General features: G+C 39.8%; 1 long non-coding RNA gene across 1 annotated transcript in view; it reads right to left on the reverse strand.

Annotated features, from left to right (window-relative positions):
• The window catches only part of LOC120311807, a 68125-nt gene that overhangs the window by 71 nt on the left and 41853 nt on the right, over positions 1-26201 (reverse strand). The window lies entirely within an intron of this gene.

A 26201-nucleotide genomic window follows, 5' to 3' on the forward strand; every position in this document is an offset into this window, starting at 1 on the left:
TGATGTAGTTCCCATCTTCAAGAAAGGAAAAAAAAAAAAAACAAAACGGACCCAGGAAACAACAGACCAGTCAGTTTAACATCAATACCTGGGAAGATCCTAGAAAAGATAATCAAAAACCAGATCTGCAAACAACTAAAAATAAATAAAGTTATAACTAGTAGCCAGCATGGGTTTGTTAAAAACAAATCATGCTAAACCAATCTTATTTCATTGTTTAACAAAGTGACTAAACTAATAGACCAGCGAAATACTGTGGACATAATATACTTAGACTTCAGTAAGGCATTTGGTAAAGTAGACCACAACTACTCCTTGGCAAGCTAGAAAAAGGTGGAATAGACAACATCACCACCAGATGGATCTGTTGCTGGCTGGCAAACCGTACTCAATGAGTAGTCCTCAATGGCACTACATCCACATGGAGAGAAGTAAGCAGTGCAGTACCACAAGGTTCCATCCTAGGCCCAGTATTCTTCAATATCTTCATCAATAACTTGGAGGAGAGAATTGAATGGTAACTCATCAAATCTGCAGATGACACCAAACTGACAGGAGTAGCCAACACCCCAGAAGACTCAGGATCCAAAAAGATCGTGACAAACTTGAACAATGGGCCCTATCCAACAAAATGAATTTCAATGTGGAGAAAAGTAAAGTTTTACATGTAGGCAGGAAAAATCAAAGATATAAGTACAGATTGGGCAAGACCTGGCTTAAAAACAGTAACTGTGAGAGGGACCTTGGAGTCCTAGTGGACGATCATTTAACCATGAGCCAGCAGTGTACAGCAGTAGCTAAATAAGCAAATACAATCCTGGGTTGTATAAACAGAGGCATAGAATCAAGATCACACGAGGTATTAGTACCGCTTTATTTTATTTTTTTTTTTTTTTTATTGAAAATTTTTAAATTTTGGGGGGGGTATGGGAAGGGGATTTGTTTTTGTAAAAGCTTTATAAAACCCTAGTAAGACCACACCTGGAATACTGCAGCCAATTTTGGTCATCATATCACAAAAAAGATGTTGAGAGTTTGGAAAAAAAATAAAGAAGAGCAAGTAAGATGATCAAAGGCCTACAGACTAAAACATACGAAGAACAGCTGCAGGACTTGGATTTGGCTAGTCTAAAGAAAAAAAGAAATAGGAAAGACATGATAGCAGTATTCCAGTATTTGAGGGGCTGACACAAAGAAGAGGGGGGTCACGTTATTCACCAAAGCACAGAGGGCAGGACAAGAAACAATGGTTGGAAACTGATCAAAGAGAGAAGCAACCTGGAATTAAGGAGAAACTTCCTGACAGTGAGGACAATTAACCAGTGGAAAAGCTTGCCTCCAGAAATTGCTCCATCCCTGGATGCTCCATCACTGGAGATTTTTATTGTCTGAGATGGTATAGGTTCTCCTGCTTGAGCAGGGGGCTGGACTAGAAGACCTCCAAGGTCCCTTCCAGCTCTATTCTATTCTATTCTATTCACATCAGTGCATTGCTCAATCAATCAACCTATCAAACACAGCTTTACATTTATAACTATAGATTAGCACACACAATTTCCCCACAAAGCTGTATAATTTTTGGTTAGCTTGTTTGATGATGTGTCCCTTTTGGTCAAGATGTTAAGATTTATCCTATTATAGACCTCTGTCCTTGAGCTCAATCACAACGATTTTATTGGGTACAGGGAGTTTCTTTCTTTATTTTCCCCCCTCAATTTGTTTGCTACCTGATGTCTCAGTACAGGGTTACTGAAAATATCTGAAGCTCCAATAAGGAGCTATTAATAATAACCTCTTCAAATTCTGAGATTTTTCCTCCAAGTTTTTTTCATCCGTTTTTCTTACGGCAATGACAGACTGAGTTAGTCTCTATGTTTTATTGAAGGAAAAAATGCTCAAAATTCTAAAGGAATCAGCATCACTTTATTCTGTTCAACTTCCTGGAGGCTGGTAATAATTGGCTATATCAGCACTAGTTGCAGCACTGACGATTTGGGATATTTCTTTTCATTTCTTTTTGTTATTGTATAAGAAATCAATGCTGTCACTACATTTTAATTATCATTTCGCTCAGAAACTTTGGTTTGCTCAGGCTACTTAACTCACAGTAGCTTCATCATTGACACCAGTTTCACCTGTTTTTCATGTTAGTGTCTAACTCTATAAACAGGTAACAGATTAATTTACTTCTCTATGTGTTAATAACTCCTGTAATCTGTACCCGAAGTAATGTGCAGAGCGTGAGGAGGGATTTTTATAATATATCCCACCAAGAGTTCTTTTAGCATTTTGCTTTTTATTGCATTGCGTTTTTCTGTCAGTACAGAGCAATGTCTTTGCTTGGTTATCCTTTTTATCCTCAAATGGCTTCTTTTTATTGCCCAGATTTTTATTATTTTGACAGTGACTCACTGATCAATTACAGGAAGTCTGAATCAATGCTGCCCCTCCCCATTAATTCACACCTTTCAAATTAGACTTTAGGCTGTTTTCCTAGGATAAACCCCAAAAGTATTTTACAGGTTATAGTTGTTGAGTCCTTGGCGAAAAGCAGACGCGAGAAGCAGTTGTAGTTCTCAGGTTTCCTTTTATTCTGTGTTCAGCTTACAAGTGAAGGCTTCAGCAACGCCCAAAAGCTCCTAGCCTCTTATATAGGCAGTTCCCGGGTCAATGTGTTACTTTTCCCGCGCCAGCACCCGCGCATGCGCATAGGCGCTGGCGACAGCCTGTCTGGTCCCGGGCAGCTTGCACCTGCCCGGGACTGCCTGCAAACGCCCCGAGCCCGTTTGCAAGGCTCGGGACATAACACCCCTTTCCCCCGGGCTAAGACTACTACCAACATACAATTATTTCTTGATGCAGTGTTCTACTCCCCAGTGCTCCTACTGTTTACTGGCTTTTGTTTGGCCAGCAATGTTATGTAATCCTCTAAGTATTTAGGAGATTTCCTTGCTCTCTGTGACCTTCTCAGCTCTGGGTTTCTGACAGGTGTTCCCTGACTGAGGGGAGACGTGAGCCTGTTCTCCTTATCATGCCTTGGTGCCTTCCGAGGACTGTGCCCCGATGCCTGGCCTGCTTGCTCGCCCACCGGGCTCGTCAGGCCAGGGCTTCTGTCACTTTGTGACCTGGTTGACCTGCCTAGCTGTAGGCCCTCGGGCCCCTTGAAGTGATAGCCACTGCTGGGCGTCTCTATAGAACCTCCTAGGTCCGTCCAAGACCTGTCAGGAGGCTGTCCAATCCCTAAGCCCCGTTCTGTGTCCGGGCTCGTGTGGGTCTCTGTACCTTCCCAAAACTCAGTTACTCCCTGATGTGGGCTAGAGGTGTTGCGGTCGGGACTTGGTTCCTCGACCACCTCCCTGTAAGTTTGACCCCCTGTAGGACTTGGGGTAAGGTCAGGCCAACTCTGGGGATTATGTGCCAGCTCTCTTGCGGGGTATGATTTATTGGGATGCTCCCGGGTATCCTCCCTGACTGGAGTACTGTGCTGTGCAGGTGAATAGTGATTGTACCCCCGGGGTGACTCCCTGGCTGGAGTAGGCGTGAATGCCTGGTAGTTGGATAGGCTCTTAGAATTCCTGTTTGGGGCACTCGCGGAATCTTGGAATGGGCCGTTTGTGGCTCCATGATTGGAGGTGGGCAGCAGCTCGTGCCCCTCCCTTTGCTCTAAAGGGTCCCCCTCCCCCCCTGGAAAAGACCCAGGAGTCTCATCTGAAAGGTCCCGCCTAGGGCGGAGTTGGTCGATGTGCCGACGCAGGACACGACCGTTGTCCAGGGCTACCTCGTAGGAGAGAGGACCTGTGACCCTGGAAATAGAAGCGGGGACCCATGTATGACCAGGCCCGTAATTGCGAGTCCAAACCGGGGCACCCACAAGTAGTTGTCTAGGTGCCCTAGGATGTGAGGTAGATGAAGGCAGTCTGTCCGGATGCAACCGGTCAAGCTTCGTAGTAAGTTTGCGCCCCCAGCGAAGTTCAGCTGGGCTTCTCCCTGTAGAAGTGGACGGTGTGGTGCGGTAAGAAAGGAGAAAGTCAGCCAACCTGTGATGCCAGTCCCCATAGGTGAGTCTTTTCAAGGCGTCCTTTGTGATGCGGACCATGAGTTCAGCCATACCGTTGGTGGACGGGTGGAAAGGTGCAGACGTGGCATGACGAATCATGTTAGCCTGTAAGAAAGCTTGGAATTCGGAGGAAGTAAATTGAGGGCCGTTGTCAGAGACGATGACATCTGGGAGCCTGTGTGCAGCAAAAATTCCCCTCAGTACCTGAATAGTCTTTGCAGTGGTGGTGGATGAGACAGGTACAACCTCAAGCCATTTTGAATGACTGTCAATGAGGACCAAGAAGAACTGGCCCTGAAAGGGCCCAGCGTAGTCAATGTGCACCCTAGACCATGGGGACTGTGTATCCTCCCATCTATGCACAGGAGCTTGGGGCATCTCTGGGCGAGAGCGCTGGCACAGGTGGCATGCATGCACCTTAGCCTCAATGTCCTTATCTAAACCAGGCCACCACAAGTGGCTGCGCGCAAGGGCCTTCATGCGAACAATGCCAGGATGACCCTCGTGGAGGGACTCTAAGATCCTAGTCCTCATTGAGGTGGGAATGACAACTCTGTTTCCCCAAAGCAGACAACCCTGAGAAGTGGACAACTCGTTCCTTTTGGACCAGAAACTCTGAAACTCAGGACTAGGGCAGTGCTCAGGCCATCCAGACAAAACCCAAGAAAGGACACGTGAAAGTGTGTGATCTGTGCCTGTTTCAGCGGCGACATCCCTGGCATTCAGAGGGGACTCGGGCAAGGCTTGGATGGATAGAATGTTGACAGCTGGCGCAGGGTCAGCTTCTACTACTGGCAGGGGCAATCTACTGAGGCCATCAGCATGGCCTATTTCTTTCCCAGGCTTGTGGATTAAGGAAAAATCATATGCAGACAGAAAAATAGACCACCTAAGCATTCTAGGGGAAATGATTTGGGGAGTTTGTTTATGTGTGGTAAACAGTCCCAGCAGAGGCTTATGGTCAGTGAAGACCGTGAAATGCCTGCCATACAAGAAATCATGGAATTTTTTAATTCCAGCAACAACAGCCAGAGCCTCCCTGTCTATCTGAGCGTAGTTGCGCTCAGCAGAAGACAGTGTTCTGGAGTAATATGCAACAGGAACCTGAGTTCCATCAGACCTGAGGTGGCTCAGGACGGCTCCTACCCCGTAAGGGGAAGCATCACAAGCGATGCACACAGGAAGGGACTCATTGAAGTGTGCAAGTACACTGTTAGAAGTTAGTAAGGCCTTGACCTCATTGAAACTAGCCTCATGTGTTTGTGACCATTGCCACACTGCTTGTTTGTCTAATAGCCTGTGAAGAGGCTCAGCTACACTAGCTTTATGTGGAAGAAAGGAATTGTAGAAATTCAGGAGGCCCAGAAAGGCCTGAAGTTCGGCCTTAGACTTTGGCCTAGGTGCTTCTAAAATGGCAGTTAGTTTGGATTCAGCAGGGTGAATCCCAGCAGCATCAATTTTGAATCCCAGAAATTCAGTAGAAGGCACCCCAATTTTGCATTTGTCTTTTTTGAGCTTGAGGCCTGTTTTCCTGAATCTTAACAGAACAGCCCTTAGCCTTTCAGCTAGAATGTGTGTGGAGTCTCCTGCAATTAAGACATCATCAAAGTAGGGGCAAACCCCCGGTATGCCCCGTAGTGTGTTTTCCATTACGCTTTGGAAAATCCCAGGAGCGACATTCACTCCAAACTGTAGCCTTTTTACCTTAAAGGCTCCCCTGTGGGTCACAATAGTCTGAGCTATAGCAGCATCATCATCAACAGGCAGCTGTTGATACGCTTGAGCTAGGTCAAGCTTTGCAAAAACGCGCCCCCCCCTTGAGGGAGGCCAGAATATGACTGACCACAGGAACAGGATAGGCATGTTGCTGCAATGCCTTATTAAGAGTGCATTTGTAGTCAGCACAAATGCGAATGTCCCCATTTGCCTTTAGAGGCGTGACAATGGGGGTCTCCCAAGGGCTGGAATCAACAGGTTCTAGGATTCCCTGTTGGATCAGTTTGTCTAACTCAGTGTCAATTTTACTCTTTAAAGCAAAAGGGACCCTTCTTGCTTTAATTCTAATGGGTGTGACAGTGGGGTCTAGTTTTAAGGACACAGGAGGTCCCTTGAATGTGCCCAGCTGGGGGCTGAAGACATCTGCAAATTCTTTGCAGACTTCCTGTAGGTCGAGTGTTTGTAAGCTGTTGAGCCCCGTGACGTGTATCCCCAAGGCTTCAAACCAATCGAGTCCTATGAGACTCGTTCGTTCACCCCCTACTACTAATATGTCTAGTGGACCTTCAAAATTCTTATACTGTACGTTAAGGGTGGCCTCCCCCTTAACACACACTCTCGAATTTTGAAAGTCTGTTAACACAATGTCTGAAGGCCTTAATTTAGCCTGAGTTCCACTGCCGGAACAAATCTTCCTAAATGTATGTAAGGATATGATTGAAAGGGCAGACCCCGTGTCTAGTTCCATAGTTAATGGAACCCCTTGTAGCTTCACCTTGAGTGACAGCTTTTTCTTGATGGGCTTGTGTGTGCCTGTCCTGAAGATGCTTCTTCGCGAAGCGCAAAAACCTACCCTATTCTGGCTGGGGACCCTGGTACCTTTCAGGCGCAGTTCTTCCTGAGGTTGTACCTTTCGTCGGCCCAGACACACAGCTGCAATATGTCCTTGTTTCCCGCACGCCCGGCAGATAGCGGAGCGGAACTTGCAGTCGGTTCTCCTGTGGCGACCTCCACAGCCGATGCACTTGAGGGGAACTGCAGAGCTTCCTTTCTGATTCCCTTCCTTCATGGGGTGGAGACGGTCGACTTCCTCGTCCGGATCCTCCTCGGAGTTCCCTTGGACGTCCTCTTGGTGCACGGATGCAACATCTGGACTGTTCCTGATCGGCCGCATGTTTTTGACGGCGCCGCCTGCTGCTTCTTCTGCGGTGACCTCTCTTAAGGCATCTTGGAAGGACAATTCTTCTTTGGCGAAAAGCCTCTGTTGTAGATCTCGATGCCTTAAGCCGCACACGAATCGGTCCCTCAGTCGTTCTTCGAGGTCCTTGAACTCGCAGTGCTTGGCGGCCTTCCGTAATGCGGCGATGTATTCTTTGGCCGACTCTCTGGATCATTGATCCCTCTGCTCGAAGGTGTGGCGCCATGCGATGACGGACATCTTGGGCTGGAAGTGCTCCTTCAATAGCTTCTTTAGATCTGCGTAGCTGACAGACTCTAATGGGACAGGTGCTGCAAGGTTCTCTGCGATTTCGAAGACGTCTTGACCGCAGACACAAAGCAGGGTGGCAGCCTTCAAGCTATCTTCCCTCACTTGGTTCACCTTGAGGTAATTTTCCACCCTGGCTACGTAGGACTCCCACCGCTCTGGATGTCAGACGTCGAACTCCGAAAGCCTTCCAACCTTTGCCATTTCAGGAGACGGGTCTATCAGCCAGCCTACCCCCGAATGCGCACTGGATTGGCGGGTAGCTGCCGAGTCAACACCGTTCCGTCGTTCCGCCGCTCAGGACTCACTTGGGTAAGCTTACACCTCTTTCTTTCCAGGCGATGTAAGGCATCCCATCCTCTTCGCCAGTGTTGAGTCCTTGGCGAAAAGCAGACGCGAGAAGCAGTTGTAGTTCTCAGGTTTCCTTTTATTCTGTGTTCAGCTTACAAGTGAAGGCTTCAGCAACGCCCAAAAGCTCCTAGCCTCTTATATAGGCAGTTCCCGGGTCAATGTGTTACTTTTCCCGCGCCAGCACCCGCGCATGCGCACAGGCGCTGGCGACAGCCTGTCTGGTCCCGGGCAGCTTGCACCTGCCCGGGACTGCCTGCAAACGCCCTGAGCCCGTTTGCAAGGCTCGGGACATAACAATAGTGATGAACTTAAAGGCTAAGGAGATGTTCTTACTACAATTCAAAGCAAATTTAGTGTCTATGGAATCCAAGGCTACTTTAGATTCAAAAGAAAATCCAGGTTTGAACAAAATCTAAATATAGTAGGAAAAGCATTAGAACTCATCATAATTAAGAAAGTTATGCCCCACCCACTTACTTGTGAACTTCTGTTCATCTCTTCACTTACTCATGAGCTTCTATTTTTCTGTTTAGTATAACAAATGATACACCTATGACACCCTAGGAATATTTTTCAGTCCCCTGACTCTATTTTGATTATATTGTCCCTTCTTATAGAAATATTTTCCCACACATGTTTTGTGTCTTGTCCTCCATGTGCTTGTTTCCAACAACCAATAATCAGGCCTTGGTTAAAAAAAAGGTTGTTACTAAAGTGCATATGGCTTCTCATGGCAGCTATCCAACTTATTTGCAATAGTGCTCTGCAGAATCAGTTTCATGCATTCAAGATTATGCTTGTCGGCTTATAATAAATGCCTTTCTGCTTACCATATTTTAAGGTGAACAAATTTGCTGGGTCAGTCTACTAACTTGCTACTAAAAAAGGACTGATATGACATTTTCTTTCTTTATTCTTATTATTTGAACAGCTCGACTTTCCTGAGCTGGATGGTTTCCAGCAATGTTACTTCATTGTTATGGGTTCTAGTTTTATGTACAATAAATTTATGTATCAATATTTCTTTTGCTAAGGCAAATAGATTTGGGCTGCAAATATCTGGATGGAGATGAGATGGCAGCAACTAGTTGTTTTTATATAGCAATAAGTTAACTGTGTTCAGGATATGGCAAAAGTATAAGGTGAGGTTTTCTTCAATAGTCTTAAAATCTTTGCTTTGAAATCCAAGAGAAGTTTATAACTAGAAGCCTGATATAATGTGGTGGGCACTGAGGATTAAGAACACTTAGAACTTTACACTTAGACACATCTGCCCAGCAATCTTTCTATGAGAAGAGTATGTGGCATTTAAGGCTACAGAACCTGGGCTGAAAAAAATCCAGATAATCACAAAATTAGGTAATAGAGACAATTTTAAATTCTACAGCCCAAATATAAAGGAATCTAAAAAAAAATCTAAGTAGGCTAACAAATGCTTCCTAGCCTATCAACACTTATAAATATTATTACTGGACTCATACCAGCACCTGAGGGAAGAACCAGCAGTTTAAGGCCTTCTGAAAAACTAGGAGAATAGTATTTTGCTGGATCTCAGAGGGAGGATATTCCATCATGTGAAACAAATGTGCCCTCAGCCAAGAAGATTGCTGTATATTTTAGCTTTTAACCTGTGCTTTTGAATTCTGTTTTTACATAATTTAGTTTTGGCCATTTCAAAGGAACAAATAATGTATCTCTACATAAGCCTTGCAAAAAAAAAAAATGATTAAGGAGGCTTGTGCATTGGCACTTAAAGTGCTGATTGATGTCTATATTTCTTTTACATCAGTACAACATTTGTATAAGATTGATAAAGAGGCTCTTGAAAATTGCAGTAGCAAAAATTGAATCTTTACTCCATTGCTTTGATCAATATGCTCTCAGATCAATAAAACCAAAGAACTTAAGTGGTAAGGTTTATATTTTAACAATTAACATGATTGATAACATAACTATTCTGTTAATTTAGAAAGCAGAGTTACATCAATTCCATATAAAATACGTTTGAAGCCAGATGATATTAAGCACAAGAGTGTTCATATTTACAAAGGCGAATCTGTGTAAACTAGAATCTGAAATGGATCAGACTTGTGCTAACAGAGTACCTTAGCACTATTACAAAATGTTTGAAAAAACTGATGCTGATCTATCATATGGATTGAATTAGATTAAATAACCACCTATTTGTATGAACATAAGGGTTCATTCTGAAGGAACATAATGTCCTTTCATACACACGTCCCAGTTTTTTGTCTCATGAGAGCCTGCAGTTGTTTCAGGCTTACATTTGGTTTAATGAAGAAAATCACAGGAGATTTATAGCACTTGTAATGTTTAGGTTTTATTTACAAATAAACAAACAGAGCAAAAAAAGACATTCACAGATTAATTGCCTCCAAAAGATAATTCCAAAGCATCCAGATATGCTGTTCTCTAATCTGATTCCACATTTGTTTGAATGCTAGAAATTACTGCCTGCATTTCCATAGAACTGAATGACGTCATCCTCTAAAAAGGGGGAAGAAAAAAAATGGAGATATATTTCCATTTTAGAGGATATCTTTACCTGCTTCCATAGACTCAATGAACCTTTTTTTCCCACTTCAAGTCACCTCCTGCGACTGTCTGGAAAAGCCTTTGCAATTTTCTTGGCAAGGTTTTGAAAGTGGTTTGCCATTACCTGCTTCCTAAGGTTGAGAGAAAAGTGCAAAGCTGCCCAATCAATTTTGTACCTAAGGCAAGACTAGAACTCACAATCTCTCAACTTCTAGCCTGGTACTTTAACCCCTACACCAAACTGCCTATTAAAACTAATCAGCATAAAAATATGGATTAGAAGGAATATTAACATTGACATTAAAGTGGTAAATAAAGATAAGCAGGAACACTATAAAATAATCTGCATTTGAGCAATAATCCTAATGCCGCAATGTCAACGCTGCTAACATTGGATGTTCCCGCTTTGACAACTGATGAAAATGCAGTTATCTTCTCTTCTCCTTTACTATGCTTTTTCTTGCTTTTAGAAAAGGGTGCAGCAGGGGGGGTTGGAATGAAAGCTCAGCTAGCCATAATAATAACGTTGCTGTGGGAACTCAAGGACAAGCTGATAACATTTTGGCGGGCTGAGGAGCTGGGGAGAAAGCCCGCACTTTTAGCTAATTGGGGAATGTGATTTATGACAGTTTATTGGGGGTGGGAATTGCACTTTGTTACTTTGTATCCGGGGAAGGGAATTTAGTTTTTGAGTTCAACTATGTAGTACCGATACTTTGTTTCCCGAATAACCAGGTAGGGACAGATAATAATAGGAAGATGCTATGGCACTGTGAACTTTCCCCTGATTGGTTACTTTGGGAAAAAATTGGCTGAACTGGACAAGTCTTTCAACTGATTAATCAAGTTCTTTTTTATGGGTTCAGAACCACAGAGAAAAGAAAAAGTCAAATATTCTGTAACTCAAATGTAATATAATGAGCAATCAAAAATAAAAATAATAAAGAATAAGCCATACAGACTTATGGCTAGATGTAACAAGATTATCTGAAATGCACTACAGAAATCTGGATGACTAGCTAGTCCTGAATCTGTCTCATAGCTTACCAGAAGTCACATGTGTTTTGACACACTAAGGTCATTCTCAATAGCCTTTTGTACAATTGCAGTTGTAAATTAATCAGTGAATAAGGTTTAAACCTTATGCTAACAAATCGAAACGAACAAAGACAAAACTATTCCCTTCAAACACCTGTTCCAAATGACCTTATTATATCGACTACTGCATTAATGATTCTTCAACATGCCAGTTGATGAAATTACCAGAGCCAAGTAATTCTGTGCACCTTACATTATTCAGAAAACTTTTTTTTCTTGTTTCATAGAGATTGCATTCAAAGTTCTAATGGATAAATGTTAAGATTGCTTTTAGTAATCTGCAGAAATTGTATTATTCCGTTAACCCCCTCTTCTGTTCATAGCAAAATCTCCTCCTTCTGGAGCTCTCCAAGTGGATTGGGACTGTCAGAATTACCAACAGCAGGAGCCCTGTAGTCCGACCATATTGGGAAGGCCCAAGGCTGACAAAAGCTAACATAATAATAAATTGTAGGCTTCTGGTTTTGTCATGCAGCCACCATGGATGGCTGGGAGATCTGCTCTCTTTCCCCCATTCAGTTTCGCATTGCTGGGGGGCCCTGAAAAGGGCTGAAAATTGCCCCGAAGAGGCAACTAGCAAGGAGGGGCTTTTGCTGGATCGCAGGAGAGCAGCAACTCTCCTGTTAGATCTGACAATCTCTCCAAACCGGCGGATGAAAGGACCGGCCATAGAAATATGGCTCGTCCCTAAGCTGCTAACAGCCAAAGTCACATTAACATCTGGCAACTTCAAAGCAGCATGGAAAGGATTGGGTGAGATCTGCATCTCTTACATCCAAATTACTTAATTACCTGCATAAGCTGCTAAAGTACTTTCCCCCCTGTGGTGAGGGAAGGGGGATTTTAGCTCTCCCTCCAGAAACAGCAGCTATCAATCACTTGGGAGTTTAAAACGTTGGAAAAATACTGGGATCCTAATTGGAATTCTATTTTCTAAAACTGATGGATTATAAAACTTGTAACTTTCTACTCTCTATTTTTTTCTTTTTCTTCTCTGATTTTTACTCTAACTATTACGGAAGATTTGGGTTATTCCCCCCCCCCTTAAAATAGAGGGGGAAAAGAAAACTGAAAAGATCTAACTAACTCTGAGATGACATTTGCTGGCTAAATTTGAGAGTGTAACCTGCTATTCTTTAAGAGAGACTTGTTGAAAGCTTTGAAAATAGATAAGATATAAAGCAACTTTGAAGCACCATCTGCAAGAAACTCAGCTCAGCTCTTTACTTGGTGGACTTTCTGATTGTAAGTTTTTTGTTTAGTTTAATACACTACAATGGAAGAACAGGAATGGATTTCTCCCACAGAGCAAGTATAGGAACACATTCTTTATATGTTAAAAGCAATTATCCAAACTCTTCGTATGCAAGCTCAAACTATGACTTCAACTAAAGAATCATCTATACAGAATTCTATAGAGAAAGGGAAACAACCAAATGCTGTGACAGAAGACTTAGATACTCAACAAATACAAACAGTAGAAAACACAAAAAGGAAACTGATAATAGAGAACAAGGAAAGGACTTTTCTTATAAACCAGAAGGAATTTGAAGATAAAAAAGAAAAACAGATGAAAGAGAAGATAAATACTTCAAGACAACTGCATCGAACTGGAAAAATAAAGAGACGGCTTGCTAAATCAGCTAGCCCTCTTAAGAAAGCAGCAACTGAACACCCTTATCAATATCAAACAATAGTCACAACAATACAAGGAGATCTTTTTGATGATTTAAAAGTGAAGATACGAAAGATGATTTGGCAGAGGAAAAAAGCTAGAATAAGACTGAAAGGGATTGGGGTTTTGATCTATACATGAGATCTAAAATAGAATATATATAAATGGATAGAATATGTATTTTGAACATAAGATATTGTAATGATTTGAGATAAAAAATTGGTTTTATAAAATCTAGAAATATAAATATCAAAATAAGAATGTTATATTGTCTTATTATTTATTTATTTATTTTTATTTATTTATTTTTAAAATTTATAAACCACCCCACTCCCGCAGGACTCTGGGCGGCTAACAATAAAAACACCATAAAACATGACAAAACAAACAGTACAATAACAGTCATCCAGGGGTCAGATTTTATAAACCCCAGGCCTGCCGGAAAAGCCAGGTCTTAAGCAGCTTACGGAAAACCAACAGGATGGGAGCGGACTTAATCTCCGGGGGGAGCTGGTTCCAAGACGTGGGCGCCATCACAGAGAAAGCCCTCCTCCGCGGCCCCGCCAAATGGCACTGGTTGGCCGACGGGACCTGAAGGAGGCCCAGCCTGTGGGATCTAACCGGACGAAGGGAACTATGAGGTAGTAGGCAGTCTCGCAAATAGACTGGCCCTGAGCCATATAGGGTTTTAAAGGTAATAACCAACACCTTGAATTGGACCCGGAGACCAATAGGCAACCAGTGCAGCTCACGGAGGATAGGTGTAACGTGGGTGTATCGAGGAGCACCCACTGTCAGTTTGTTAAGATATATGGTATTTTAAATATTACACTATATGAGGAATTGTGATAAGGGAATTGTGCTTAATTAAAATTTGGAAAAAAAATATTAAACGTTAAATTAAAATATTAAGGGAAAATTAATCGCCAGGTTATTGATTTGCTAAAAGTTTGAATGTTTATAGATAACTAAGACTTGAATTTAAGATATTGTCATGAGTTGAGACACAGGTTAAATAAAACTTAGAAGTATAAATACTAATAATTAAATTCATATATTGGCTTGTGGTATAAATGCTGATGGTTTATTTATTTATTTTTCTCCTCTTTTTCTGGAAAGGAAGAAAGGAAGGAAGTAGAAAGAGGAAAAGAAAAAAAAATTATTAGCCCTAAATATGAGGTAAGAGACTGAGAAATTGGGTTCATTTAAAATCCGGAAATGATAAAGATTAAACATTAAATTTAAATATCAATGCAAAATTAAAGTTAAAAAAACTTATTAGGTTATTGTCTAAAAGATGGAATGTCAAATTAATTAAGAAATGTATAGACTGAAGATTATTGATGAATACTAGAAAGGTATTTTTGTTTGATTGATAGAATAAGAACTGTATTGATCTGAATATGACAGTAAATTTTATGAGGAAAGAGAGGGAATTAGTTGTTGTAATACTTTGAGATTTGTACTGATGATATTCAAATGTAATGGAATTATGGTGCTCAACCGCCACGCTACTTTTCAAGTATGTAAATGTAATATTGGAAAATTAATAAAAAAAACTTGGGGAAAAAAATAAATTGTAGCAACTTTGCACATTCATTCCTGGGTGTAAAAGAAGATGGAATGCTTCTTTAAAAGTAATGCTCACGATTCTACCATTTTCTTTTTAAAAAAATAATAAATATGATGCCAATATTCAAAAGATTCTTTCCAATTAAATTTAAAAGTTGATTTAAAAATTGATACTTCTGATCATCTAATTAATTAAATATTGCTGTGTTGCATTGCATATAAGAGAATAATCACCCCATTTTAGCAACTTCATCTAAGCTTTTTTAATATGCACAATAAATCCTAACATCAAAATAATTATTCCTATTTTATGGCTACCTCATTACCTGCTGGGAATTGCTCAGGTCCCACTGTACCAAACTGAAGGGTTGATTGTAAAATGCTCTATAAGGCCGTTTTTCTCAGATGATAGAAATGAGACAGAATTATAATTAGAAATATAATTGATTGCTTTAAAAAAATATTCTGCAAGCTTTAAACTCCTGCAGATTTTGACTGGTCACAGGTATAAGTGTATTTTTAAAATGTAATGCCATTAGTATGTGAATAAGCTTTGAGGTTTTGTTATCTGAGTGTTTGGAAAAAAATAGTTTGTTAATTCAGACATAGTCATGGAAATGTTGTGTTTTAGATGTTGCTTATCTTCATTTCCTTGGTGATCCAGAATAAAACTATCCTCAGATGTTCCAAAATGAGGCTAATTACCAACAAACTAGCTCCTATAAGCCCAGCCTCTTATTGATTTTGCACAAGGATGCCATTCCTGAAGGATTTATATGCAAACCACATGTGTCCACAGTGGAAAACCTTCACCCATGCACCACCAAAATCCTTGCTGTTATAAAAAAATATTACCATTTAAATGCATACAACTGCACACATTTACAGCAATAGACAAAGGTTTAAGAATTAAGTCAAAAAGGAAGGTTGAATGTGGCCAATTCTGCCAAGGGTCACACTCATTCATGCTGAATGAATGAATGATAAAATTGAACAAATACTTATTATAACTCTTGTACAGAGTTGTAAATGATAAATTTCAATCCAATGAATGGAATATTTTGCAAAGCCATGTCTAATCATCACTTGTTTTAAGAATTTAATTCAAACCGAATCAAAGGCTTTTTGTGCATGAACAAAAACTGCAAGTACTGCAGAGTCAATTCTATCTTTAGCTATATAAAACATTCTATTAAAAACAGATTATTTGATGCTTGTTGATTTTTAATGAACCCAGAAGGAGAAGAATGAATTATATGCAATGAAACCTTCTGCAACTGCCTAGCTGATAGGTTAGTTAGGATCTTGATATCCATATTAATTAACAAAATAGGCTAATAACTAGCACAAAATGTAGCAAGTGACAAAAGTGATCAAGTGACAAAATTAGTGGATCAAAGGAATGCTGTGAATATAATTTACTTGGACTTCAATAAGGCATTTGACAAAGTAGACCGCAACCTATTACTTGAGAAGATAGAAAAATGCGGGTTAGACAGCATCACCACCAGATGGATTCATAGCTGGCTGACCAGCCATACTCAGTGTGTGGTCCTCAATGGAACCACATCTACATGGAGGGAAGTGTGTAGTGGGGTGCCCCAGGGCTCTGTTCTAGGCCCAGTGCTCTTCAACATCTTCATCAACAATTTGGATGAGGGGATAGATGGGGAACTCATCAAATTTGCAGACGACACCAAGCTGGCAGAAATAGCCAACACTCCAGAAGGCAGGCTTGAGATACAGAAGGATCTGGACAGACTTGAACACTGGGCGCTATCTAACAAAATGAAATTCAATGGTGAAAAAAGTAAGGTTCTACATTTAGGCAAGAAAAACCAAATGTACAGGTATAGTATAGGGAGTACCTTGCTCAATAGTAGTAACTGTGAGAGGGATCTCAGAGTCTTAGTGGACAATCACTTAAATATGAGCCAGCAGTGTGTTGCAGCTGCCAACAAGGCTAGGATGTATTAACAGAGGGATAGAATCAAGATCATGTGAAGTATTAATACCACTTTACAATGCCTTGGTAAGGCCACACTTGGAATACTGCATCCACCTGCCTATCTCCCCTCATCTTGTTATCTGGAATTTTGAGCTTCATTATTTAGCTTTTTAATAAGAGTGATATTAATATTTTAACTTGACATCCATGTCTCCTTTTGAAGTTCATGAAATCACGTTTTCTTTTTAGCCATTCTTTTTATTATGGTATACAAAAACTAGCCTTTTCAGTAGCTAAACCACAGGGACAATGTTCTAGAGGTCCTTGAATACACTTCCAAGTATTAAGAAAGATGTAAACTTGCCTGGGAAAGGAGGTGATGCAATCCATGAATTTTCCACTTGTGGAATTGTGGATGATTTTTTTTGTATTGTTTATTTCTCATGTCTAATTTATGTCTTATTATTTGATTCATTGCTTTCTGACACATCACATGCAGTATACCAAATGTATGCATCATTTGTTTCTATACCCTATATAAATGTTTCTGCTTTTCTTGAAGTACTTGCTAAAAGAGAGATAAAACAATCACTTTGAAAATTACTCTCTCTCCCAAATTCAGAGATCACATTTTTATCAGCTTTATGCCAAACTTGGCTGCCTAAGCTTTAATACATACATACATAGAGACAGAGACATGCACATGTTAATTATTGTTAGTAGCATGGCATTATAGATTACTAGAATATATATTGCTGCTTTTATCATGTGCATGTTTATCTGTGTTTCTACTTCCTTAGAAACTGGGTTGAAAGTTATTCTGTTTAACAAGCCTACTAGAAAATACTGTAACATAAATTATGAGCAGCTACTCCCCTTTTTTAAAAAAGTAGAAAAGTGATGGGGTTGAAGGAGTGATTTTTCCTGTTTATTGGTATTTTCTTCCTTTTGAAAGGAAGATGTTACATTTCTTTGAAAATATTGAAATTTTAACATTACCTCTGCAGGAAAAATGCATGGTGTAGTTGTGTTGTATTTAGAGAGAACAGTTAAATTTAATTCACTGGAATAATATAAGTTACTATATGTTAGCAGTACAAAAAGATTTGCTGTCTTATTATGCATATTAAGGAATGAGAATGATTGGTTTGTACAAGCTCAAGTAAGAACAAGAAATTTTATACCTGAAATACAAACTGAATATATTGTTCTGCTGTTTTAATGAGGTTTGCTTTCGGTGTCCATTCACTTAAACTCAAATACCCAAAATGCTGAATTTTCTATTTGTAATACACAAGGAATTTATATAACATTTATGCAATCTTCTCTCTATACAGAAAAATCAAGAAGAGGAGATAATTATTGATATTTGCCTTTCTCCCTCTCCATCTCTCACCCTGTCAATTCTGTTGGTGTGCTTAGCATACTGGAAATGTCATCAACAGGGAGATGGGGACATTAGAAAAAATTAGTGGTTGCAATTGATGCACTGATGTCTCATTGTCTAAGTGTAACCTAGGGGCTGTGATAAAGTGAAGAAATGAGTGAAGCTAGTTTAGATTGCTGGATTTTGCCATCATAAGCAAGGACATAACTTGAGTGCTAAGTACGCATGTATAAAAGAGAAACTGGAAATAAACATAAGCAGGGAGAATAAAGCAATCTGATTATTATAGGATGGGATAATGAGTTTCTCAGTAGACAAAATGGAGCCTGCAAGGAAATTGGGATTGGTCTAGGAAGTTCCCCTGGAGAGGTGAATGGAAGGAACAAAATTTAAAAATTTGGAAAAGACATAGAAGGCATGGAGTTGTGGCTGAAAGACCACATAGACCCAAGGACAAGTGCATGACGTGTAGTGGCAATGCAGAAAACCATGGTTAGTTTGATTTTAATGACATATTAAGAAAAGTCTAGAAATGCAGAACTCATTCTGAGCTAACTTGTTTGTTTTTCACCCTTAATAATAATAAAGGATTAATAAATAAATAATAAAATAAAATAAAGGATTAATCAAGGAGAAGGAGGGGAATCTTCCTGTAGCTTCAAAGCCTTTCTTGCTGTGAAAATCGCAGACTTTCCATTCCTATTCCAGAGTCACATGCAGTTTCCTGTCCATAACAGGGCCACGAAATCATGGTGTCACGTTGCAATAAAAACCTGGGGGTTATGGTTGTTTGGTGGGACCTTCTGTACAGAACCTAGGATTGAGTACTGGCTGCTCTTGGGGAATCTCTGCTGTGGTTCTGTCAGCTTGCAAGAGATGTGGATATCTGGCTTGGTGTGTATACTTTTTATGTTGTGCTTTTCAGTCTGTTTACTTGAGCTAATAGTAAAGCTTAAAAATCCTTTTATTTACTGGAGTGTTCATTGTCCTGGGATCCAAAAGAACCAATTGCCTTGACACCTGATCACTACTCTGACATTGGGCAAAGCACAAAACAACAGGTTTGTCCCAGGAAGATCAAGCATGGAGGAAATGATCAGGAAGAAAGAAATGTTTGGCTTAGTAAAGCAATCTGAGAAGATTAAAAAAAAGATGGGGATTAAAGAGATACAGGAAGATTACTCAAGAGCAAAAGAGAAAAGAAGCAAAGCTTTAAGAGAAAGAATGCTCATAAGTCAGGCAATTTGTAATTAGAACAATAAACAGTTAACAGTGTGCAAATGATATTCAACTTTATATCTCCACCACTTTTGATCCAAGGGAGGCTGTCACTTTCCTCTTGCAGTGAGGGCTTGAATGGGGAACCTCAAGCATCACCTGAATCCTAACAAGACCAAATGGATTTGGGTGCATGGAGCTTTAATATCTGGGACTCTAACATCTTTAGTGCTGGGTGGGGTGGCACTAGCTCTGACAGAACTAGTGGGCAACTTGGGGGTTCTCCTGTATTTGTGACTCCTGATCAAAGATCAGGTGGTAGTTGTGGCTTTGAGAGTCTTTGGACAATTCTGTGTTGTGTGCCAGTTATGCCATTTTCTGAAACAGGAGTTCTTATACTCAGTCACTCAAGCCCTGGTCATCTCACACTTGGACTACCGCTTCTGGATGCAATTCAAATGCTGGTTATCACCTTTAAGCCTGTATGACATAGGTCCAGACTATCTGATGAACCATCTCACCCCAATGGGACTGGCCTGCCCTACTTGTGCTGGTCAGATCCAGGAGAAAAGCCTTTTCTGCCATGGTGCCTGCCCTTTGGAACATCCTGCCTCCTGAGGTGAGATCCGCTTTCACCCTTCTGACCTTCCATAAGGGCCTGAGCTCTGGCAGTTGGCTTGGGGTCCCAATGAAGGTGTATCATGCTGGAGATGGTTGACAGATTAAGACCTCACCTCTTCCCCAGCACATCCTGCTCCCTTCCTTCCTATCTTTTTAATTATAATATTTACTGTTATTAGGAATATTTATTCTTCATGGTTTTACTGGCGTTTATTGTTGTAAGCTGTCTAGAGTTACCTCAAAGTGAGATGAGCAGCAAATAAATATCCTACACATTAACTTTATTATCTTCCGTTAACAGAAACTTTTCTGTTGTCTTGCAGACAATGTGAGAAGTGAAGTCTTGCTGTTTTTCTCAGTACTGAGAGAAACTAACCAACAGGCATATTAAAAATATATAACACCTTAGGGAGCCACCAACAGGTTTACACAGATTTGTAAAGGCACAGGTGAGATCACACTATGTAAAAAGACCCCTAACTAGCACTGAAAGTATAGCAAATGCAAACTTTATCTCTCCCAGTGAATTACATTCTTTCTATAAAAAGTTATCCTGATATTCCCTTAACAGGAAAACTAGAGAGAATGAGAAGTGGTAAGTTACTATTCATTCCATTAAGGAGGAAATTCATATGATCCAAGCCAACTGCTTAGTGCTATTATAAATTTTATCACTTTTTCATATAAGATCAGAAATACAGAACTTTAACCTCAATTCAGTATGAAGAAAAAGTTTTGAAACAATATTGCAATATATATATATACATATACAGGTCTTTGGTTGTTCGGGTTTTCTCCCACGTAAAATTGGAAGTGTCTTGGCGACGTTTCGACGAAGTCCCATTCGTCATCTTCAGGCTGGTGTTTTCAGCTTCGTGCTTCGAGCAGCACTTCCAATTTTAGGTGGGAGAAAACCCGAACAACCAAAGACCTACCTACAAACACCCGCAAAAACCTCAGAAAACATATATATATATAATTTTACGTGGGAGAAAACCCGAACAACCAAAGACCTGTAAAAATCTCCTCCCCCTGTCTCTCTCCTGATAGCTAACAGAGTGAGAGCCCTTGGCTTAGAGGTTATAACAACTGCCTAACATGCAGATAAGCCCAGGTTCGAATCTCAGAAGAGTAAGTCTGGCTGAAGAGAGTTAATGGAACTCGAAATAGCTATACCAGTTCTCTCTTTATTCTTTGTTAGCAACCGCGGGTATTTGTATGTAGGTATTTGGTTGTTCGGGTTTTCTCCCACGTAAAATTGGAAGTGTCTTGGCGATGTTTCGACAAAGTCCCATTCGTCATCTTCAGGCTGGTGCTTTCAGCTTCGTGCTTTGAGCAGCAATTGCACGAAGCTGAAAGCACCAGCCTGAAGATGACGAATTTATTGCAAAAATTAGTTACTTACTAAATTTCTGGAGGATTGGGTTTAAACACATAAATATAAAAGTCTAGATTCATAGTAGGGTTTGAAGAGATTTTGTAGATCATTTAATCCAACCCCTTTTCGATATACAGAAGTTCACTGTCGGGATTTGCAAGATAATACCTTTCCTCTTCTGCATATACTGTACAACAAAGAGCATATTTATTTACTTATACATTTGTTTGAAATTTACTCCAATAATTATACACTATCCATCCACCCACTCACATATACTCATATGCAGTAATTCCATAAAAACCTAAAACCATTTAAGAATGCTGACATTAAAATGAAATCTCTTATGTATAAAGTTGATTTTAAGTTCTCTCCTAAATTGTAAGAAGGAAGAGGCCTGCCTCAACTCTCTGCCATGGGAACAGCACAATTTGTTGTTGATAATACAGTATTCCTGGTGTCATCTGCAAAACTTGCCCCCTTTATGACTCAAGAGCACTGGATGGATTGTACAGGAATAGATATAGGGTTCTGAAGATAATTTCAGTTTAAACAATATAAGACTCCATATATTAAGGCAAGCACTTTGAAATTAGACTTGGAAAACAACTGATAACTAATGCAATTGTTTCAGCCTGAGGAATGATATGGTATCTTTTGGAAATGCCACTCATTTGTTGCTACATTCTTAGCCAGCTGCAACTTCCACACCATCTTCAAAGGCTTCCCATTTGAATAACCCAGACTTGAGGTAACCAAATTACATGAACCACTGAAACCAGGTCTCTTGTCTGTAGGTAGGGACACAACTGATTACTTAGCTGATTTATCAGCTAATCAAAGACACTCCCCCCAATCATTACAAATTGTTGTAATGTAATTGTGCAATATCAATGCTGGATCCTACTCCCTGGAAATAACCTTCAAATCTGCCTAGAATCCATCCAGAATCATTAGCTTGAGGGACAGATTAATCCTGCGGAAGGGAAATGATAGCATCAACCAGTCTTTATCAGGAACATCCATCTGTTGCAAGGACGTCAATTCTTGTCCCTCTGGAACAAAAACTATATCTTCAATGTTGTGAAGTCAATTCAAAGATTCTGTCTTAACTGTGCTTGCTGGGGCTACTGGGAATTGTAGTTCAGCAACATCTTGAAGGTAACAGATTCCTTACTTCTGTTGTAATACAATATAGAACTGGGTAAAAGTTCAACACTCACAAACGACAGTAACGTAGAATAAAGAAAACTAGGAAAATTCATGCTAGTTGCTACATGTTAAAAGAATTAATATTTCATATTAAGTCAGTCAAGGATAAATAATACACTCATTGTTGCTTTGGTAATCTAGAAGCCAGTGGGAGCCAGAGATTATAAACACCTTCAACAAACACTGATAATCTTGCAACTGGTTAGTGTTGTTGTTTATTGGTCTATTTCATGTCAGCTGCAGTTATTTAAAGATTTTTAGCAGACTGGAAAAACTGGCTAAATACAAATAAAACATTTGGCCTGTCTCCCAGTAAATAAAAAGATGTGCAATGGATGTGTTTTAGATTAAAGAAAGAAAAAAAAGTATAAAAAAACAAGAAGTAAAATATATTATCATTCCCAGGGTTACATGCATATGCAGGGTAAGTCATGTTTTATTAAACTTTGTTCTGTCTATCCAGCTATAAATATCTCAGTATCAGCCACAGGGATGGTTCAACCATATTGGAAAAACCTGCTGAGTGAGTTTGGCTTCAGTCCCTCAGGAAAATCACCCTAAATACCTCTTAGATATATCATTTTCATCCACCAGTTTACTTAATTGTGCAGAATAGAAGAGGGATGACTTGGTGTCTTACATTCCCTCTCTCCTCCTGTTATGTAGCTTAATGAGTTGAAGTTACCAAGGGCCATTTTCTTTCAGGTTGACCGTGCCACTCCCAGTGTTGTTTCCAACGGATATAGATATATACATAATGTGAATGCTGCTTGGTGTTCCTGTCTTTCTCTTCCTGTTTTTATTTCCTTTTATCCCATTTTTACCAGTTTACTGATTTTTTTTATAAATAAATATCAAGCTCTTTTTTTTTAATCTACTGAGCACTGTGTGCATTTGCTCTAATCTGAATGTACTAACTAACTGGGAAGGTGCTCAGTAAAGTTACACTGGAAATTACCTACTGTTATTGTCTAAATGGAATAAGCAAAATATGTAATTTCAAGTCAGAAACAGGATGTTTTTGCAAAATTCTAACCTAAGATTGGAATAATTTTGCATATACTTTTCTGGGAACAAGAAATTATTTGAAACAGGTTGTACATTCCTGATCCAGATGTGAATTGCCTCAGGTCTTTGGAAAGTATGGTAGGAACTGTATGCCAAAAAGAAGCAAGGGAGGCCAGTACAAGGAATGCATAAAGCTAAAGCTAAAATAAATTCCAGGTACTCCTCATTTAATGACCACTTTTCAGTGACCATTTGAATTTGTGACATCACTGCATGAGTGGTAGTTTTGACTATTTCTCAAAGTTATTGATGCAGTGTCCCCTTGGTCACAGCTTACCACAAGCAAAGTCAATGGGAAAGCTGGCAGGAAGTCGGAAGTTATGAGGTCCTTGCTTAAGGATGTAAGCAGGAACTGCCATTATTAAGTAGCACTGTGATGTAACCTTGTGCTTTACAACTGCCTCACTTAGCAATGAAAATTCTGGTCCCATTTATCATAATTAACAGAGGACTACCTGTAAGCGCAATTAATATTAGGTCTGTCCAAAACAGCAGGAGGTTGGACTTGATGATCTCCAAGGTCCCTTCTAACTTTATTTTTATTATTATTATTATTATTATTATTATTATTATTATTATTATTATTATTATTATTATTATTATTACCACCACAATAATAATGGTGTGGCTCTTTATGATGCTATTTGTCTAGTTCCAGCTTGCTGCTGCTGCTGCTGATCTTGTTAACATGTTTTGCTTTGTTTGAGAGCTTCTTCTGCTCTTCCATTAGCCTAGGGGTGTCAAACTGTCAGCCCATGGGCCGGATGCATCATGGCGAAACCATGCTCATCCCATTGCCGGCACTGGCAAAAAAGTCGTGATACGTCACGACATGTCACGTGACATTGCGAGTTTGACACCCCTGTATTAGCCAGAAATGATATGAGAAGGAAGTCTGGTAATTGAAAATTCTGGGGAGCCCCTGAAATGCTACAAAATACAGCAATGCCAAACCTTTGCTCCTTTGAAGAAGAAAAAAAACCCTGTATTTATTTGTAAAAACAGTTTCAAAGGACTGTTCACTCTGAAGTTCCCATAACCCTGCTCCTCATATGTTTAATAAAATTCTCCTTTTGTTACATTAAAGATTACAATTCAGTGACATTTTGGAAAGGTTGCAGGGGACATTGGGGAGCAGGATCTGACGGTCCTGGTTAAAATCCTCAGATAGTTTGTAAGTAAGATATAGCTCCTTAATCTCAAAACTGGATCTATGAATTTGAACTTCAAATTCTTTGGGGAAGATCTCCTTCTACTTACATTTTGCATTTACACAAAATAGCAGTTTTACTGTTAGATGTTATTTTGGTTGTTTGTTGTTGTAAATACACACTTGACATTACACGCCCTTTTTCCTTCTGTTTCCTTCTGCCATCACTATGTATACATTAGGGGAACAACGTGCTTTACAGTGTCTGATTTAAAACTGCCAAACATGTGATTAATTTCCTGTAAATTGAGAATCTACATTCAGTCTGAAAAGCTACTGTGATGCCACATGTTGCTTGTATAATGATTTGAATCATTTCGTGAATCTCAAAATAACTACAGAATTGCATGCTAAGTGCATTTAAGAAAGAAGAGTCTTCATCTACTTCTATATGGTATTTTCTCTTGCTCCAAAGTACACAAGATTAAGGGCTATCAGAAAATGAGGATGTTGGAAAAAGTATCAGGAACCAAAATTGGCTAAAAAAAAAAAAAATCCTGTTTCAAAAGATATACTTCTGTTCCTTAAGTGTTTCCTTAAGCTACTTTTCCTTACAGTATGTATAAAATAAAAATCCCTATTTATAAAATAAATCCTGAGTATATTTCTACCTAAACCTGATTTTTTTTGCCAAACTTTATTCAGAAGAAAGAGTATTTAATATCTTAAGAAATATTCCACATGGAGAAATGATTGAAATCTTCTTAGCTCAATCTTTGGAAATTAATTCTGCTGTAGATATATTGTCCATAGACAATAGTGGCAAATATCTGAAGCTCGGGTGTAGGATGAGAGTGAAGGTTCATTCTCCAAGCTTGTGCATTGGTTTCTGAACGTTTTGTTACCAGATTAGGTAATATTTTCAGAGTTTGAAACTCCACTGAAGATGTTACTAGCCTGGTAACAAAACATTCAGAAAACAACCCACAAGCTCGGAGAAAGAACTTTCACCCTCATATTATCCATGTTTCACAAAAGTTATAATTATTGAAACATAAGAAAATGACTGCTCAAATCTGATCTAGGGGTCTTTGAGAAGCTCTGGCCTAATGTTCTCCAACCTTTTTTCACAGAAGGGCTGATCAAGGGAATGCTGCATTGAGGCTATTATCAGAAGGCATCTGAAATTCAGCCTTTCCAGAATGAAGGGACAACTAGGAGTGGCCAAGTTGAATGGCACAGGTTGAAGATATATTCTCTGCTCTGCAGCTGCTTTTCTAACACTTTCTCTAGAAATATCTACTTGTCTCTCTGCCTTTGCATGGTTAGCTAACAGACACCTTGGAAAAAATTCAGAGAAGAGCAATTAAGATGATCAAAGGCCTGGAGACTAAAACATATGAAGAACGGCTACAAGATTTGGGTTTGGCTAGTCTAAAGAAAAGAAGAAATAGGGGTGACGTGATAGCAGTATTTCAGTATTTGAGGGGCTGACACAAAGAAGAGGGGGTCAAATTATTCTCTAAGGCACCAGAGGGCAGGAGAAGAAACAATGAATGGAAACTAATCAAAGAGAAAAGCAACCTGGAATTAAGGAAAACCTTCCCAACGGTGAAACTTCCTAACAACTTCCTAACTTCCACAATTAACCAGTGGAACAGCTTGCCTTCAGAAATCATGGGCGCTCCATCACTGGAGGTTTTTAAGA

Source organism: Crotalus tigris, unplaced genomic scaffold (genome assembly GCF_016545835.1).
Source record: "Crotalus tigris isolate CLP2741 ecotype Arizona unplaced genomic scaffold, ASM1654583v1 scf7180000018371.15429387391:27106975, whole genome shotgun sequence".
NCBI classification, from domain to species: Eukaryota; Metazoa; Chordata; class Lepidosauria; order Squamata; family Viperidae; genus Crotalus; species Crotalus tigris.